The sequence below is a fragment of the Coregonus clupeaformis genome, unplaced genomic scaffold (genome assembly GCF_020615455.1).
Source record: "Coregonus clupeaformis isolate EN_2021a unplaced genomic scaffold, ASM2061545v1 scaf0717, whole genome shotgun sequence".
In the NCBI taxonomy this organism is placed as follows: Eukaryota; Metazoa; Chordata; class Actinopteri; order Salmoniformes; family Salmonidae; genus Coregonus; species Coregonus clupeaformis.
In genome coordinates, this window is record NW_025534172.1 from 209,321 (window position 1) to 225,703 (window position 16,383).

General features: G+C 43.5%; 1 pseudogene; it reads right to left on the reverse strand.

The window, feature by feature from the left end:
- Positions 1-4,185: 4,185 nt before the first annotated feature.
- LOC123485523 lies at positions 4,186-11,790 on the reverse strand (annotated as a pseudogene).
- Positions 11,791-16,383: the final 4,593 nt, after the last annotated feature.

Consider the following 16,383-nt stretch of genomic DNA (forward strand, 5'->3'; position numbering starts at 1 on the left):
CCCTGTTATGTTGTGTCTGTTGTGTATGACCCAGCATTCAGTTCTTGATGGACACCGACTTTCCAGGAGAGAGAAGAGCTCCATTAGTCAAGGTTTGAAATTGTTATTTTCCCTATTCAAAATCAGAATTGTTGCTGCAGAATAAGTATTCAGTTCCCTTTTTTTCTGGAATTCTATGGTATAATTTATGCATGTTTTATATGAATATTTACAGGAATTTGTATTTTCAGTTTGTATTGAGGAAACACCTTAAAAAGCTATTTAAGTCTCTCTCTCTCTCTCTCTCTCTCTCTCTCTCTCTCTCTCTCTCTCTCTCTCTCTCTCACACATCAGAACTACACCAAGTGAAGACATGAATACTTCAACTCCAGCTACAAACTCTTCCCTTCATGAAGATCCATTGGCTGGCTACTTTTCCCAAATCAACTCAATCAAAACTGCTTCCTATGTAATCAACATCCTCCTGGGTCTCCCCACCAATGTCTACATCCTGTGGTTGATACTGACCGGAGTGGGAGGGACGATGGCCTCAGAGTTCTTCTTTCTCAACCTGACTGTGTCTGAAATTCTCTTCTGCCTGTCTGCTATCTTTTATTTTGTCCGGCTCAACGACCCCTCAATTTTTTTCGTGCACATCATGTTCTTTTCTAATGGAATTCTCTTCACCGGTCGTCCCCTGTTTCAAAGCTGTATCTGTGTGGAGCGCTACCTGGCGGTGGTCCACCCTGTAGTCTACCTGAAGTACAAACCCCTGAGATACAGGGTGGGGTGTTGTGGTGTTGTCTGGCTGATGGTGCTTGGGTCCTGTCTGTTCTTTATGCTGGTGAATCAAAGATCTGTTGTGTTTTATTTTTACTGGGGTGAGGTTCTGATGTTGTTTTTGTTGAAGCTATTCTGCTGCCTCTCAGTTCTCAGGGATCTGAAACGTCCCGGGCCGGGGGAAGGGGAGAGGGACGGAACAAATAACATGAAGATGAGGGCCTTCAGGATCATTTTGATTATCACGGTGGCTATGTTGGTGAATTATCTTCCTTATGAGGTTTTTATACCTTTAAAAGGTTATTTGACTGATGGAGAGTTTTCATTAGCCTCTAACATTTGTTTGATCATCAATATGATCACTGGTTTGGTGCAGCCCCTCCTCTACCTCCACAGGGCTGGGAAACTTCCCTGTGTCAGAGCTCTCTAAGAGATAATACAGGCTAGATAATAGGCTTTATGTAGTCCAGTAGGTCTACCACCTGATTCCAATGGTGAATTGTTTAATTGATGTTTATATACTGTAGATATGCATGGTGTATTTGTTGTTTGTTGATGTGTTCATGCAGTGCTCATCTTTAAAAATATATATATAATTTCACTAGGCAAGTCAGTTAAGAACAAGTTCTTATTTACAATGACGGCCTACACCGGCCAAACCTGGGCCAATTATGCGCAGCCCTACGGGACTCCCAATCACGGCCGGTTGTGATACAGCCTGGAATCGAACCAGGGGGTCTGTAGTGACGCCTCAAGCACTGAGATGCAGTGCCTTAGACCGCTGCACCACTCGGGAGCCAAGAAGAGTCTGTTGTCTCAGCATGACTCCCTGTGTAAATAAAGGTTAAATGAATGACATATGGTATGTAAAATATATAAATGTATATGTCTACTAATTACAACATGTTTGCAGCTGACATACAATGTTTTGATTACATAGTAGTTATATATCGGTGATGATGTGTGTGGGAAAAATATTGATATTTCAATCCCTTCCCACTAAGTGGAAAAATACCTTTAAAATGTTATTTCTAGAAATATAACTATAGATTACTTTAATATCTTTGTTTAATAGTGAAATGGGGAGATAATACCCAAATTGTACAAGGTTTTTAAAGTGTGTATATTACATGTTTACTTTGTGTTTTTCTGAACTATATATGTATTCTTCTGTTTGTATTTGTATTTATTATGAATCCCCATTAGCTGCTGACAAGGCAACAGATACTCTTCATGGGGTCCAGCAACATTCAGGCAGTTTTATACAATTAAAAATCTGAAATTACATTTCATAACACTTTTCACTTATATGTAGCTTTGAGTGTGTGTGTGCCCATGTGTGTGTCTTTTCACAGTCCTCACTGTTCCATATGGTGTATTTTTATCAGTTTTTTAAAACTGATTCTACAGCTTGCATCAGTTACCTGAAGTGGAATATAGTTCCATGTAGCCATAGCAACAGTATATGTAGGCTTCCTTGAACATTGTTTTGGTTCCACAGAGATGGGGTCATTCGTTCAATGTGGCGTGGCCTCACCCTGCAGAGCTTGATCTTATTTCTGGTTAGTAAGTCCTCTTATTTATATGGACACTCACAGAAGTTCTCTAATGGCCAGACAGTGTCATTGGGAGCGCCCTGCTGATTCAGGGATCATATGAGATAAACATGACATTCCCTCATAAGTGATCACAGAATGTTAGAATGTGTTTTGAATAACTAAAACAATCTCTTGGATGAAGTACTTAGTCTGTAGAGTACGCACATGACCATGGTAAAATCCATAATTGTTTTTGCCCCTCATCAATCTACACACAATACCCCATAATAACAACGCAAAAACAGGTTTTTAGATTTTTTTTCACATTTATAAAATCAATGGAAATATCATATTTTCATGAGCATTCAGAACCTTTACTCAGTACTTTGTTGAAGCACCTTTGACAGAGATTACAGCCTCAAGTCTTCTTGGGTATGACGCTACAAGCTTGGCACAACTGCATTTGGGGAGTTTCTCCAATTCTTCTCTGCAAATCCTCTCAAGCGATGTCAGGTTGGATGGGGAGTGTCGCTGCACAGCTATTTTTGTGATGCTTCCACCACCTTGCCTCACCGTTGGGATGGTGCCAGGTTTCCTCCAGATGTGATGCTTGGCAGTCAGGCCGAAGAGATACATCTTGGTTTCTTCAGATCAGAGCACAAGCGCTCAATGAATGGTAACTTGGTTTACATAGATTAGTGGTTGTGGTCATTGTAGATTAGTAGTTGTGGTCAGATAACCAACTGTATATACAGTTGAAGTCGGAAGTTTACAAACACTTAGGTTGGAATCATTAAAACTTGTTTTTCAAATACTCCACACATTTTCTGTTAACAAACTATAGTTTTGGCAAGTCAGTCCGGACATCTACTTTGTGCATGACAAAAGTAATTTTTCCAACAATTGTTTACAGACAGATAATTTCACTTATAATTCACTGTATCACAATTCCAGTGGGTCAGAAGTTTACATACACTAAGTTGACTGTGCCTTTAAACAGCTTGGTAAATTCCAGAAAATGATGTCATGGCTTTAGAAGCTTCGGATAGGCTAATTGACATCATTTGAGTCAATTGGAGGTGTCCCTGTGGATGTATTTCAAGGCCTACCTTCAAACTCAGTGCCTGTTTGCTTGACGTCATGGGAAAATCAAAAGAAATCAGCCAAAACCTCTTAAAAATATTGTAGACCTCTACAAGTCTGGTTCAGCCTTAAGGAGCAATTTCCAAACGCCTGAAGGTACCACGTTCATCTGTACAAACAATAGTACGCAAATATAAACACCATGGGACCACGCAGATGTCATACCACTCAGGAAGGAGACGCGTTCTGTCACCTAGAGATGAACGTACTTTGGTGCGAAAAGTGCAAATCAATCCCAGAACAACAGCAAAGGACCTTGTGAGGATACTGGAAGAAACAGGTACAAAAGTATCTATATCCACAGTAGAACGTGTCCTATATCGACATAACCTGAAAGGCCACTCAGCGAGGAAGAAGCCACTGCTCCAAAACCACCACAAAAAAGACAGACTACGGTTTGCAATGCACATGGGGACAAAGATCTTACTTTTTGAAGAAATGTCCTCTGGTCTGATGAAACAAAAATAGAACTGTTTGGCCATAATGACCATCATTATGTTTGGAGGAAAAAGGGGGTTGCAAGCTGAAGAAAACCATCCCAACCGTGTAGCACGGGGGTGGCAGCATCATGCTGTGGGGGTATTTGCTGCAGGAGGTACTGGTGCACTTCACAAAATAGCTGGCATCATGTGGAAGGAAAATTATGTGGATATAACTGACCTAAGACAGGGAATGGAATTTTTACTACGATTAAATGTCAGAAATTGTGAAAAACTGGCTTCTTCTGCAAGGTGTGTTCTAAAGTCTACAGCGGAACTGACGAGTCAAGAAAAACCACTGCAGGAGCCTCAAACACCATCAGAACCTGGAAGTGAGAACCCCAGACAACCAATCAGCTACAACACTGACAAATCAACAACCAATCAGCAAGAACATTTAGTCAATCAGGGGTGGGGCAGTTTCCCTTTAAATTTAGTCAATTCAGTTAGTAATCCGAATTGGAAATTCCGTTTGCTTCTTGAATTTAAATGGAATGGAATCCAATGACTCAATACTGCAACAGTTGATTTCTACCAAAGAGAATTCTCAGTCAACATAAATACATTACAATCATAATAAACAATGCATGAATGAAATAAGTAACATTTACTAACGATATGATTAATTTATACAGCGCTTTTCATTACAAGAAGATTCTCAACAACTCAATTTGCCTAAATGATACCTTACATCAAAGCTCCAGGAATTTGCATCAGTAGCCTCAGCCGCTGGCCTTGTTTGTTTCTCCCTGTAGCTCAGCCACTTTGACTGTCTAATGAGAACACATCTAGAGCAGGGATGACCTTGGCTGGCACCATATTCCCTATTTAGTGCACTACTTTTGAACGGTGCTTAAAAGTGCTCTGGTTAAATGTAGAGCGCTATATATTGAACAGGGTACCATTTTGGGACTTCACTGCTTTTACCTTCAAACAAATAACTAAACTAAACCTAAGCCACAGAATACCATTAATTTAACCCTCCCGTTGTCCTGGTATTCTGTGCACACCCCGTGTCCTCCAGGTCTAACTGTCCTGCTTTCACTGAAGCCCCAATCGGCACAGGTGGGACAGCAGGCACGTGAACAGCCTTTGCAGATGTATTTGTTACACCTGAAGCACACAGTGTGCGTTTTACAGTCGTTCTTGTGCAGGCAGATCTGACACCTCTTCCTCTTACTCGCCGGGGCAGGGACCGGGGCAGGATCCTTGGGTGGATCGCGAGCAGCGAGGGCGGGAACTCTGACTTGTTCTTGCGCACCGTGCTGACCACGGTGAGGTTCCTCCGGAGGAGCCGCTGTCCGAGTTCGTAAGAGGTGAAGAAATTGTCGCACGTCACGTTGTGGCCCCTCAGCCCCTTGGTCAGGTCGAGCATGACCGTCATGCCCTGGTTCTTCTCCAGTCCTCCGCCCCGCGGGCTTCCCGGTGTATACTTGCATCTTCCAGGCGTACCTAGATTTGGCGTCGCAGGCAACCCACGTCTTGATGTCGTATTTGGCCAGCTTGCTTGGTATATACTGGTGGAAAGGACACTGACCTGTTGTCTTTTTTTTATTTTGTTGGGGGAAGAAGAAGAAGAAGAAGAAGAAATTAGACCAGGTGGTAATTATTATTATTATTACTATAATTATTATTATAACACCGCACGCCAACACGACTACTACCTCTGAACGGAACCAGCTGCTCGTCCACCGTCACCTCGGGCCCCGGGGTGTAGAGGTCTGGACTCACGGTCGTCGAACCGCAGCGGCCTTGAGTAAGTGTGAAAGGCTTTGAGCGGTATGGTGGCACGGAAGATGGCCATTGTGTAGATATCATAAGAAATAAGATATCAAAGATAACATTTTTTTTTGCTATTAGTCTTTAGTCTTGTTCTACCATTGATGATTACAAAAATAATCTCACTCTATTCTGCAGGTCAGAAGTAAACCCCTCTTTTCTAAACTAACCATATCCCTAAAGTTAAACCCATCCCACTAAGCCCAACCTTAACCCCTCAATTTAGCCGTAAACCAGTTTTTGATCCCTATGGATCAGCTGCCTGGATCTGCCTGGTGGAATATATAGTTGCTAAACTAAACATGGGTCCTGTGTGGCTCAGTTGGTAGAGCATGGCACGTGCAAAGTATGAAAAATGTACAGCATTTTGTAGCTTAGTGGTTAAGAGCGTAGTGCCAGTAACCGAAAGGTTGCTGGTTCTAATCCCCGAGCCGACTAGGTGAAAAATCTGTCGATGTGCCCTTGAGCAAAGCACTTAACCCTAATTGATCCTGTAAGTCGCTCTGGATAAGAGCGTCTGCTAAATGACTAAAATGTAAATGTAAAAATTTACTCACTACTGTAAGTTGCTCTGGATAAGAGCGTCTGTTAAAATGTCAACTATATCTGTTTTGTGTTGTGTTTTTTACAGGCGTGTCACGTGGTTAGGAAGTCTCCTGTCCATAGAGCATGTACAGGTGCTGTCACTAAAGCCTTCTTCACATTGGCAGTTTGAAGTGACTCAAATTCTGTTTTTTTCTGCATATCTGATTCGACCGCACACAAATCCAATTTGGTCACTTGAAAGTTGCTGTTTGGACAGTCAGTTTGCCATACGGATTTGAAAACAAAACTGATTTGAGCATTAAGGCCTGCAGTGTGAACAAAGCTTTACAAAACCTCCTTAATCAATCATGGACTGTGTATGGCCATTAGGTCTTGTTAAACACAGTCATTTGCATAGGTGAAATTACCTGCTGCACCTGGTTGGCCTAATAGACCTGACTTGTGTTCAGGACACACCAAATGGAAAATGTTTTGAATGGGATTAATAAACAAAGACTAGCATTCTCATTGGATAAGATTAGGAAGCACCTCCTCCATTTCCATCTGTTTGGCCCCTGTTATGTTGTGTTTGACCCAGCATTCAGTTCTTGATGGACACAGAATTTCCAGGAGAGAGAAGAGCTCCATCAGTCAATGTTTGAAATGGTTATTTTTCCACTTCCAAATCAGAATTGTTGCTGTAGAATAAGTATTCAGTTCACTTTTGTTCAGGAATTCTGAATTATTTCACAGCAGAAAAACAAATTCTATGATATAATTTATGCACGTTTTATATGAATATTTACAGGAATTTGTATCTTCAGTTTGTATTGTGGAAACACCTTAAAAGGCTATTTAAATGTATACGTATATTGTATGATCTGGTGTTGACAGGTAATTTCTCTCTCTCTGTGACAAGTACTGAGGATACGAAGAGGCAGGACGCAGACGCAGGAATTAACAAGGTCAAGATTTACTCAAACAATGACAAAAATAATGAAAACATTGAGTACATGACACGAAGCAAAACAATCACACACAACACAACGCCAAATATTCCAGGGGTATATAAGCGTGGTGATTAGATGATGAGGTTCAGGTGCGCTGGAGGTGATTAGGGTGCGTTGGATTCCCATTCCAGTGTAGCCGAGGTGGAGCGCTCAGACCGGTGGCTTAGTAGACCGGCGAATCAGAGCGCCGGAGGGGAGCAACGGGAATATTAGCAATTTATGAAAATATATGGACACATTTTTTATTTCATCATGTTTACAAAGTGGATTGTAAGAGACCATTTTAATTTAGATTCATCAGGTGTTTTGTATGATTCATCATGATTTTAGCACGACTGCACACACAGCTGCACACCTACAGTACTCAGCGTTTAAAATGTATTTTTCAACCAGGGTAAAAAAACGGTCTTTACCAGAGTAATACCTACTGCCATGGTTACAGAATGATTATATGTGCATATTTAATATCAGTACTGAAAGTATATAGACATAAATACTTTGATATGATCCTGATGTTTCTCTATCTCTCTCTCTCTCTCTCTCTCTCTCTCTGTGCATGCTGGGAGTTTTTTGGAGTTTGAGTGTTTGGTGTGGAGGGCTTGTCCTAACTTGTTTCTTTCCTTGGTTTTTCCTTTCAATTTCAATTTTCTATGGTGGGGAGTTAATGCACTGTTTGTTTTAGTGGTACCCACTGTTTTTATTTTCAAAGTTCTTGAGGAAGAGGACAAAGGTTTAGTTTCCTGGGGTTTTGAACGGTGAGGTGTGAGCGATGGCTTCGCAGTCTAGCAGCCTAGCGTGGAGGAGACGCTGTTGTTACGGCATGGATTCAGGTGTGTTCCTGAGAATGGAATTAAGGTGGAGGAGGTTCTGCTCGCGGTCGGCGAACAGGTAGGAATTTATACATTCCGCATCAAGAATGAACAAAGCTGTGGTTGTGTTTATGAAAAGAGCAAATTTGGTGGGTAGGCTCATTTCTAGTGTTATATTTGTAAGGGATGTGTTTGTGCCAATTTCTCATTTTTCTTCGACTAGGGTGGTAGTTGCAAATTTGAGTCGTTTTGGTAAGTTTGCTAGTGGTTTTCGTGTACTGTCTGCAGGTTTTCAGTCAGATGGCGTCAAGCATGTTGTTTCGTTCCGGAGGCAAGTGTTCATGTTTCTGAATAACAATGAGCAACAGTTAAATGTGCATTTTAAAGTGAGGCATGGGGAGGGGCTTTACGCAGGTTTTGCCAGCACAGATAGTCTACGGTGCTTTGAGTGTGGGGATTTGGGGCATAAGAGCTTTGCGTGCCCACATAAAGGCCGTAGACAAGGTGAGGGTTCAAGCACCAGTGGGGGAAATCGAGGTCAACGTGCAGGGTGCCATGAGACGCAGGCAGCAGAGGCTGGGCCTAGTCATGCGACAGATGGTTGTGTAGCTAAGGCTGGGCCTAGTCATGCTATAGATGGTGGTGTAGGTGAGGCTGGGTCTATTCATGTTATGGATGGTGGTGTAGATGAGGCTGGGCCTAGTCATGCTATAGGTGGTGGTGCAGATGAGGCTGGGTCTAGTCATGTTATGGATGGTGGTGTAGATGAGGCTGGGTCTAGTCGTGTTATGGATGGTGGTGTAGATGAGGCTGGGCTTAGTCAGGTTATGCTAGTGGATGAGGAGAGTATAGTGGGGAAGGGTAAGCGACTAGGGGGGGCATAAAAGTCTACCTTCAGACACTGTTTAGATGAAAGTTTTCTTTCAGGCACTGGGGCTTTTTGAGCTTTGCTATTGGTCTCTTTCTCTGCTGGCTTTTCTCCCACTTCTTATGGAGACTCTTTTGGTAGGCTCGCTTAATATTAATGGCGCCAGAGATGCAGGAAAGAGGAGTGTGTTGGGTGAATATGTAAAACAAAAAAAAGTACATGTGTTGTTTCTGCAGGAGACGCATAGCGACGTGGTGAATAAAGTTGATTGGGGGCTCTGGTGGAAAGGGGCAAGTGTGCTGAGCCATGGGACAAATGTTAGTGCAGGGGTGGCAGTCCTTTTTGTACCGGGTCTGTCTGTAAAAATGGGCTCCTCAAAAGAGGTGTGTACCGGTAGACTGCTTGTAGTAAAAGCAGAAATTAACAACAGGGGATTTGTCTTTATAAATATGTATGCGCCTAACACAGGGAGAGAGAGGGGGCTTCTATTTGGGTGTCTTAGACAGGAACTATCACAGATATCGCCTGAGGAGATGCTGGTGGTCGGCGGGGACTGGAACTGTACAACGGATTTTACGAAGGACAGAAATGGGGAGGAGCCTCATTCTGGTTCAGTGGGGGTGTTAAGGGACATTATTAATCCGTTTGACCTAGTGGATGTTTGGAGAACTAGACATCCCAACACAAGACAGTGTACATGGGTGAAGGTCTTTGGGGCTAGGGTGAGTGCAGCCCGGCTTGATCGATTGTACATGTCTAGGAATCAGAGCAATAGGCTGCTGGGCGCTACTCTTCTCCCGGTAGGTTTTTCGTATCATCACATAACCATGGCTCAACTGTCTATTTCACCAGGGCCTCGGCAGGCATCCTATTGGAAGTTTAATGTAAAGCTCTTACAAGATGCCACTTTTTGCTCAGGTTTCCAGACTTTTTGGGAAAGGTGGGGACAGCGAAGAGAGGAGTATGAGGCTCTGAGTCAATGGTGGGATGTGGGAGAAGTCCAAATTCGGCTTTTCTGCCAACAGTATATAGCTCTCTCATCCTCAGTGGCTAGGAGAGTATTGGGGGAACTCGAGTGTAGTAGTAGTGAGATGGAGGTAGAGCTGGTGGGGCAAGGCAATGTAGGCCTCCAGGCTAATTTAGCTGAACTACGTAGGGACCTGGTCAGTTTTTTCCAGGTCAAAGCAAAGGGAGCACTTGTAAGAGCTAGGTTCTCCATGCTCAAGGAGATGGATGCTCCCAGCTCCTCCTTCTTTGGTTTGGAAAGACACAGCGGTGAAGCCAAGGGTATGCATTGTCTTCGGCTTTCGGATGGCCGGGTGACCTCTGTGGTGGGGGAGATGTGGGAGCGGACTGTGGAGTTTTATACAGAGTTGTATAGGGCAGATCTGTGTGATCCTATGTGTGCTCTGGTTTTGTTTTCGCCAAACTCCCTATGCTCTCTCTGGTACAAAGGGATGAAATGGACATTCCCCTGGACTGGACTTCTTTTGCATGTTGCGTGAGTGCGTCGGGGTAGGAGAGTTGCCAATGAGTTGCCGGAGGGTGGCTCTGACTCTCCTGCCCAAAAAAGGGGACTTGTGTGAACTTAAGAACTGGAGGCCTGTGGCATTTGTCTGTGTGAACTACAAGATATTTGCCAAGGTCCTGGCTAACAGAATGAAGTCCCATCTGACCTCTATAGTACACAAGGACCAGACATATTGTGTACCAGGACGCTCAATCACCGACAACTTGTTCTTAATCAGGGACATGTTGGACTTATCAAGAGGTTCTAATGTGAACTTTGGTCTGGTCTCTTTAGATCAAGAGAATGCTTTTGATAGCGTGGACCATGAGTATCTGTTTAATGTGATGTTTGGGTTTGGGGAATGGTTTTTGGCCTATGTGAAGATGTTGTATGATGGGGCATCATGTATGGTTAAGGTGGGAGGGGGGCTCAGTAGGCCAGTCTGTGTAAGGCGGGGCATTAGAAAAGGATGCCCTCTATCAGGGCAGTTATATACACTAGCCATTTAGCCTTTTTTGGGCCTGCTATGCAGGAGACTGCAGGGAGTGTGCTGGACAGGCATGGCAGTGTCAGCGTATGCAGATTACGTTTCTGTGATGGTCAGGGATGGTCAGGATATGCAGGCACTAGAGAATAGTCTGAAGGTGTACAAGGGAGCTTCGTTGCTAAATTAAACTTGGGCAAGAGCAAAGCTCTGTTATGTGGGGCATGGGGGGATAGGGCCCCTCCTCTGCTTCCAGGGGGTTTGCAGTGGGGTTTTGAAGGGATTAAAATGTTGGGGGTGTACCTGGGCTCTGAGAGGTGGGTCAGGAGGAACTGGGAGGGGCTGTCACAGGCAGTGGTATCAAGACTGGCCAGGTGGAGGTGGCTCCTGTCCCAAGTGTCATATAGAGGGAGGGTGCTGATAATCAACAACCTGGTGGCATCTTCCCTGTGGCATGAACTGGCTGTCCTCAACCCCCCCCGCCGGTCTGCTCGCAGACCTGCAATGCAAGCTGGTGGATTTTTTCTGGTCAGGCCATCACTGGCTGAGGGCGGCAGTGTTGTATATGTCCGTAAATGAAGGAGGACAGCGCCTGGTGGAATGGAAAGCAGGGTGGCTGCATTCCGACTAAAGGCGGCATAGAGACTGCTGTACCATACTGATGTCGGATGGAGAGAGCCAGCATGCGCACTGCTGAGGAGAGCTGGCAGATTAGGGTTGGGCCGGCAGCTATTGCTCATGAGGCTTGAGGGGCTGAGTACAGCAGGTCTCTCTGATTTTTACTCTGTGGTGCTGAGAGCCTGGCAGCTACTAAGACCACACGAGAAGGGGGTGTGGAGCCTGGGCTGTGGGTGTGGGAGGAGCCTATCTTCCATAACCCAGCCATCCTTTTGAGATCTGTTCAGTCGGCCACCCTGAAAAGGCGAATGATGGCAGCGGGATTACTAAGGCTGGGTGACCTGCGACTGCTGGGAGAGGAGGGGTGGAAAACCCCAGAAGTACTAGTACAACAAACAGGACTAACATCTCTTAGGCTGCTGGAGAGATTCCTGGGGGAAGTCCAGGAGGCACTGTTTGAGCCAGTAAAGGGGGTGTTTGAGCGGCCAAAGGGGGAGGGGCCACCAATGTTTTCACCACTGCACGTGATGGCAGAGACTGGGGACTGGCAAGGGGGTCTGGAGGACTTGTTAGATTTTAACACTCCGAGCCTGGGGGAGTTTGAAGGGGTAGGAGGTAAAGCCCTCTACAACCTCTGTATTAAGGTAAAGAACATCAGAAGCCTAACAGGAGTGAAGGCACATCAGTGCCAGGGAGTATGTGGGGCGGAGAGTATGGTGGGTTTTAGATGGAGGGGGGGCTCTACAAACTCCCAGTACCAAAGAGGTCAGGGACCTCCAGTGGAGGGGTTTTACATGGAGCCCTGGCCAATAACAGCTGGTTGGCACGGGCTGTGTCATGAGTGAAACTGTGATTCATGTGTTTTCTGTGTGCGCCAGGTTAATGCTATTAATGTCTCTGTTGGAATGTCTGTGTGAGAGGTTGGGAGTGGAGTTTACTGTCGGGATGTTTATAATGGTGTACAGGTATTCAAATAAGGAAAAGGCTTAATGTGTGTTGTTGAATTTTCTGTATGCTCAGTCAAAGTTGGCTATTTGGATAACAAGGAGGAACAGGGTTAAAGGTGGAGGGATAACAGACCCTTTACTATTATTTAATGGGATGGTCTCTGTGCGCCTTAGGGTGGAATTTCAGTTCTATAAAATGATAAAAGTGTGGAGATGTTTCAAGAGATATGGTGTGTTGGGGGGCTGTCTGTATAGCTGGGGATGATGGTCTGGATATACGGTTGTAGAAGTGGTGAGGTTTGGGTTATTGTGATGTGTGGTGTTGTTTTTGTATCGTGGGGGTATAGGGAAAGGTGAGTATATAGTACAGGTGATATTGGCAATTTGTATTTTTTATTTTAGGGGGTGAGGTTTTAATGAAATTAGGATTTATCATTAAAGAAAGACAGTCAAAAAGTGTCTTCTCTCTCTCTCTCTCTCTCTCTCTCTCTCTCTCTCAGCTTCCATCACACATCATAACTACACCAGGTGAAAATATGAATACTTCAACTCCAGCTGCCAACACTTCCCTTCATAAAGATCCATTGAATGTATTTTTTTCCGAAATCAAATCAATCAGCAGTGCTTCCCTTGCAATCAACATCATCATGGGTCTCCCCACCAACGTCTACGTCCTGTGGCTGATACTGACCGGAGTTGGAGGGACGATGGCCTCAGAGATCTTCTTTCTCAACCTGGCCGTGTCTGAAGTCTTCTTCTGCCTGTCTAATATCTTGTATTTTGTCCGGCTCCACGACCCCTCAATCGCTGTCTATTATATCCTGTTATTTTCGTATGGTTTTCTCTTCACCGGTTGTCCCCTGTTTCAAAGCTGTATCTGTGTAGAGCGCTACCTGGCGGTGGTCCACCCTGTAGACTACCTGAAGTACAAACCCCTGAGATACAGGGTGGGGTGTTGTGGAGTTGTCTGGCTGATGGTACTTGGGTCCTGTCTGTTCTTTATGCTGATGAATGAAAGATCTGTTGTACTGTATGTTTACTGGGGTGAGTTTCTGATGTTGTTTTTGTTTAAGCTATTCTGCTGCCTCTCAGTTCTCAGGGATCTGAAACGTCCAGGGCCAGGGGAAGGGGAGAGGGAGGGGACAAATAACATGAAAATGAAGGCCTTCAGGATCATTTTGATTATCACGGTGGCGATGTTGGTGAATTATCTTCCTTATGAGGTATTTACACCTTTAAAAGGTTATTTGACTGTAAGAGAGTTTTTGATAGCCTATAACATTTGTATGACCATCAGTGTGATTACTGGTTTGGTGCAGCCCCTCCTCTACCTCCACAGGGCTGGGGAAACTTCCCTGTATCAGAGCTCTTGAAGAGATAATACAGGCTAGATAATAGGCTTTATGTAGTCCAGTAGGTCTACCACCTGATTCTAGGGGTGAATTGTTTAATTGATGTTTATATACTGTAGATATGCATAGTGTATTTGTTGATGTGTTCATGCAGGGCTCCTCTGTAAAAGAGTCTGTGGTCTCAGCATGACTCCTGCTTAAATAAAGGTGAAATGAATTACATATTGTATATAAAATATAGACATTTACATTTCTACTAATTACAACCCGTTTGTAGCTGACATACAATGTTTGATAACATATTCGTTTTATATCTGTGATGATGTGTGTGGAAAAATATGGATATTTCAATCCCTTCCCACTAAAGTGGACGAATACCTTTTAAATGTTATTTCTAGAAATATAACTATAGATTACTTTCATATCTTTATTTAATAGTGAAATGGGGAGATAATACCCACATTGTACAAGGTTTTTAAAGTGTGTATATTACATGTTTACTTTGTGTTTTTCTGAACTACATATGTATTCTTCTGTTTGTATTTGTATTTATTACGAATCCCCATTAGTTGCTGACAAAGGCAGCAGATACTCTTCATGGGGTCCAGCAACATTAAGGCAGTTTTATACAATAAAAAATCTGACATGACATTTCATAAATTTTCACTTATACGTGTGTCTTTTCACAGTCCTCGCTCTTCCATAAGGTATATTTTTATCAGTTTTTTTTAAAACTGACTTTACTGCTAGTATCAGATACGTGAATTGGAATAGAGTTCCATGTAGGCATAGCTACAGTATACAGTGCCTTGCAAAAGTATTCATCCCACTTGCTATTTTTCCTATTTTGTTGCATTACAACCTTTAATTTAAATGGATTTTTATTTGGATTTCATGTAAGGGACATACACTAAATAGTCCAAATTGGTGACGTGAAATGGGAAAAAATACTAAAATAAATCTAAAAAATGATTAACGGAAAAGTGGTGCGTGCATATCTATTCACCCCTTTTCTATGAAGCCCCTAAATAAGTTCTGGTGCAACCAATTACCTTCAGAAGTAACATAATTAGTTAGATTGCACACAGGTGGACTTTATTTAAGTGTCACATGATCTGTCACTTGATCTCAGTAAATATACTCGCCTGTGCTGTAGCACCAATTCGAACTGCTCTCGGACTCACCTATTGCTGTTCACTGGACCTTATGATCACTCAACTGCACAGACTGTTCCTTTACACGGTACCCCCATCATGTTTATCTGTCCTGTTTAGCCTCAGCCCAAACTTTCATCGCCATTACCAGTTTTTGTCTTAGCTCTCTCGAATAACACCTGTGATTGCTTTATGCCTCTCTCCCATGTCAATATGCCTTGCCTATTGCTGTTCCACTTAGTTGTTATTATACAATTTCACTGTAGAGCCCCCAGCCTCAGATAGCTCCTTTGTCCCACCCCCACATACACGGAGAGACCGGCTCAATCAGTGCCTCCAGTGACGCGCTCTCTTTCATTGTTACCCAACGCTTAAGTTTACCTCCACTGTACTCATATCCTTCCATATCCTTGTCTGTACATAATGCCCTGAATCTATTCAACATCGCCCGGAAATCTGCCCCTTTTATTCTCTGTACCCAACACACTAGAAAACCAGTTCTTATAGCCTTTAGCCGTATCCTTATTGTAGTCCTCCTCTGTTCCTCTGGTGATGTAGAGGTTAACCCAGGCCCTGTAGCCCCCAGTATCACTCCTACTCCCCAGGCGCTATCATTTGTTGAATCATGTAACCGTAAAAGCCTTGTTTTTTTGCATGTCAACATCAGAAGCCTCCCTAAGTTTGAATTTTTCACTGCATTAGCACACTCCGCTAACCCTGATTTACTAGCAGTGTCTGAATCCTGGCATAGGAAGACCACCAAAAACTCTGAAATGTCCATCCCCAACTACAACATTTTCCATCTAGATAGAACTGCAAGGGGCGGAGTTGCAATCTACTGTAGAGATCATACTATCTAGGTCTGTGCCCAAGCAGTTTGAGCTTCTACTTCTAAAAATCCACCTTTCCAAAAATAAGTCTGGACACCATATGTGAATTGATTGCCCCCCATCTATCCTCAGAGTTCGTATTGCTTGGTGACCTAAACTAGGATATGCTTAACACCCCGGCCGTCCTACAATCTAAACTAGATGCCCTCAATCTTAGACAAATGATCAAGGAACCTACCAGGTACAACCCTAAATCCGTAAACATGGGCACCCCTCAAAGATACATTGGGGGGAAAAAGTATTTAGTCAGCCACCATTTGTGCAAGTTCTCCCACTTAAAAAGTTGAGAGAGGCCTGTAATTTTCATTATAGGTACACGTCAACTATGACAGAAAATTGAGAGAAAAAAATCCAGAAAATCACATTGTAGGATTTTTTATGAATTTATTTGCAAATTATGGTGGAAAATAATTATTTGGTCACCTACAAACAAGCAAGATCTCTGGCTCTCACAGACATGTAACTTCTTCTTTAAGAGGCTCCTCTGTCCTCCACTCGTTACCTGTATTAATAGCACC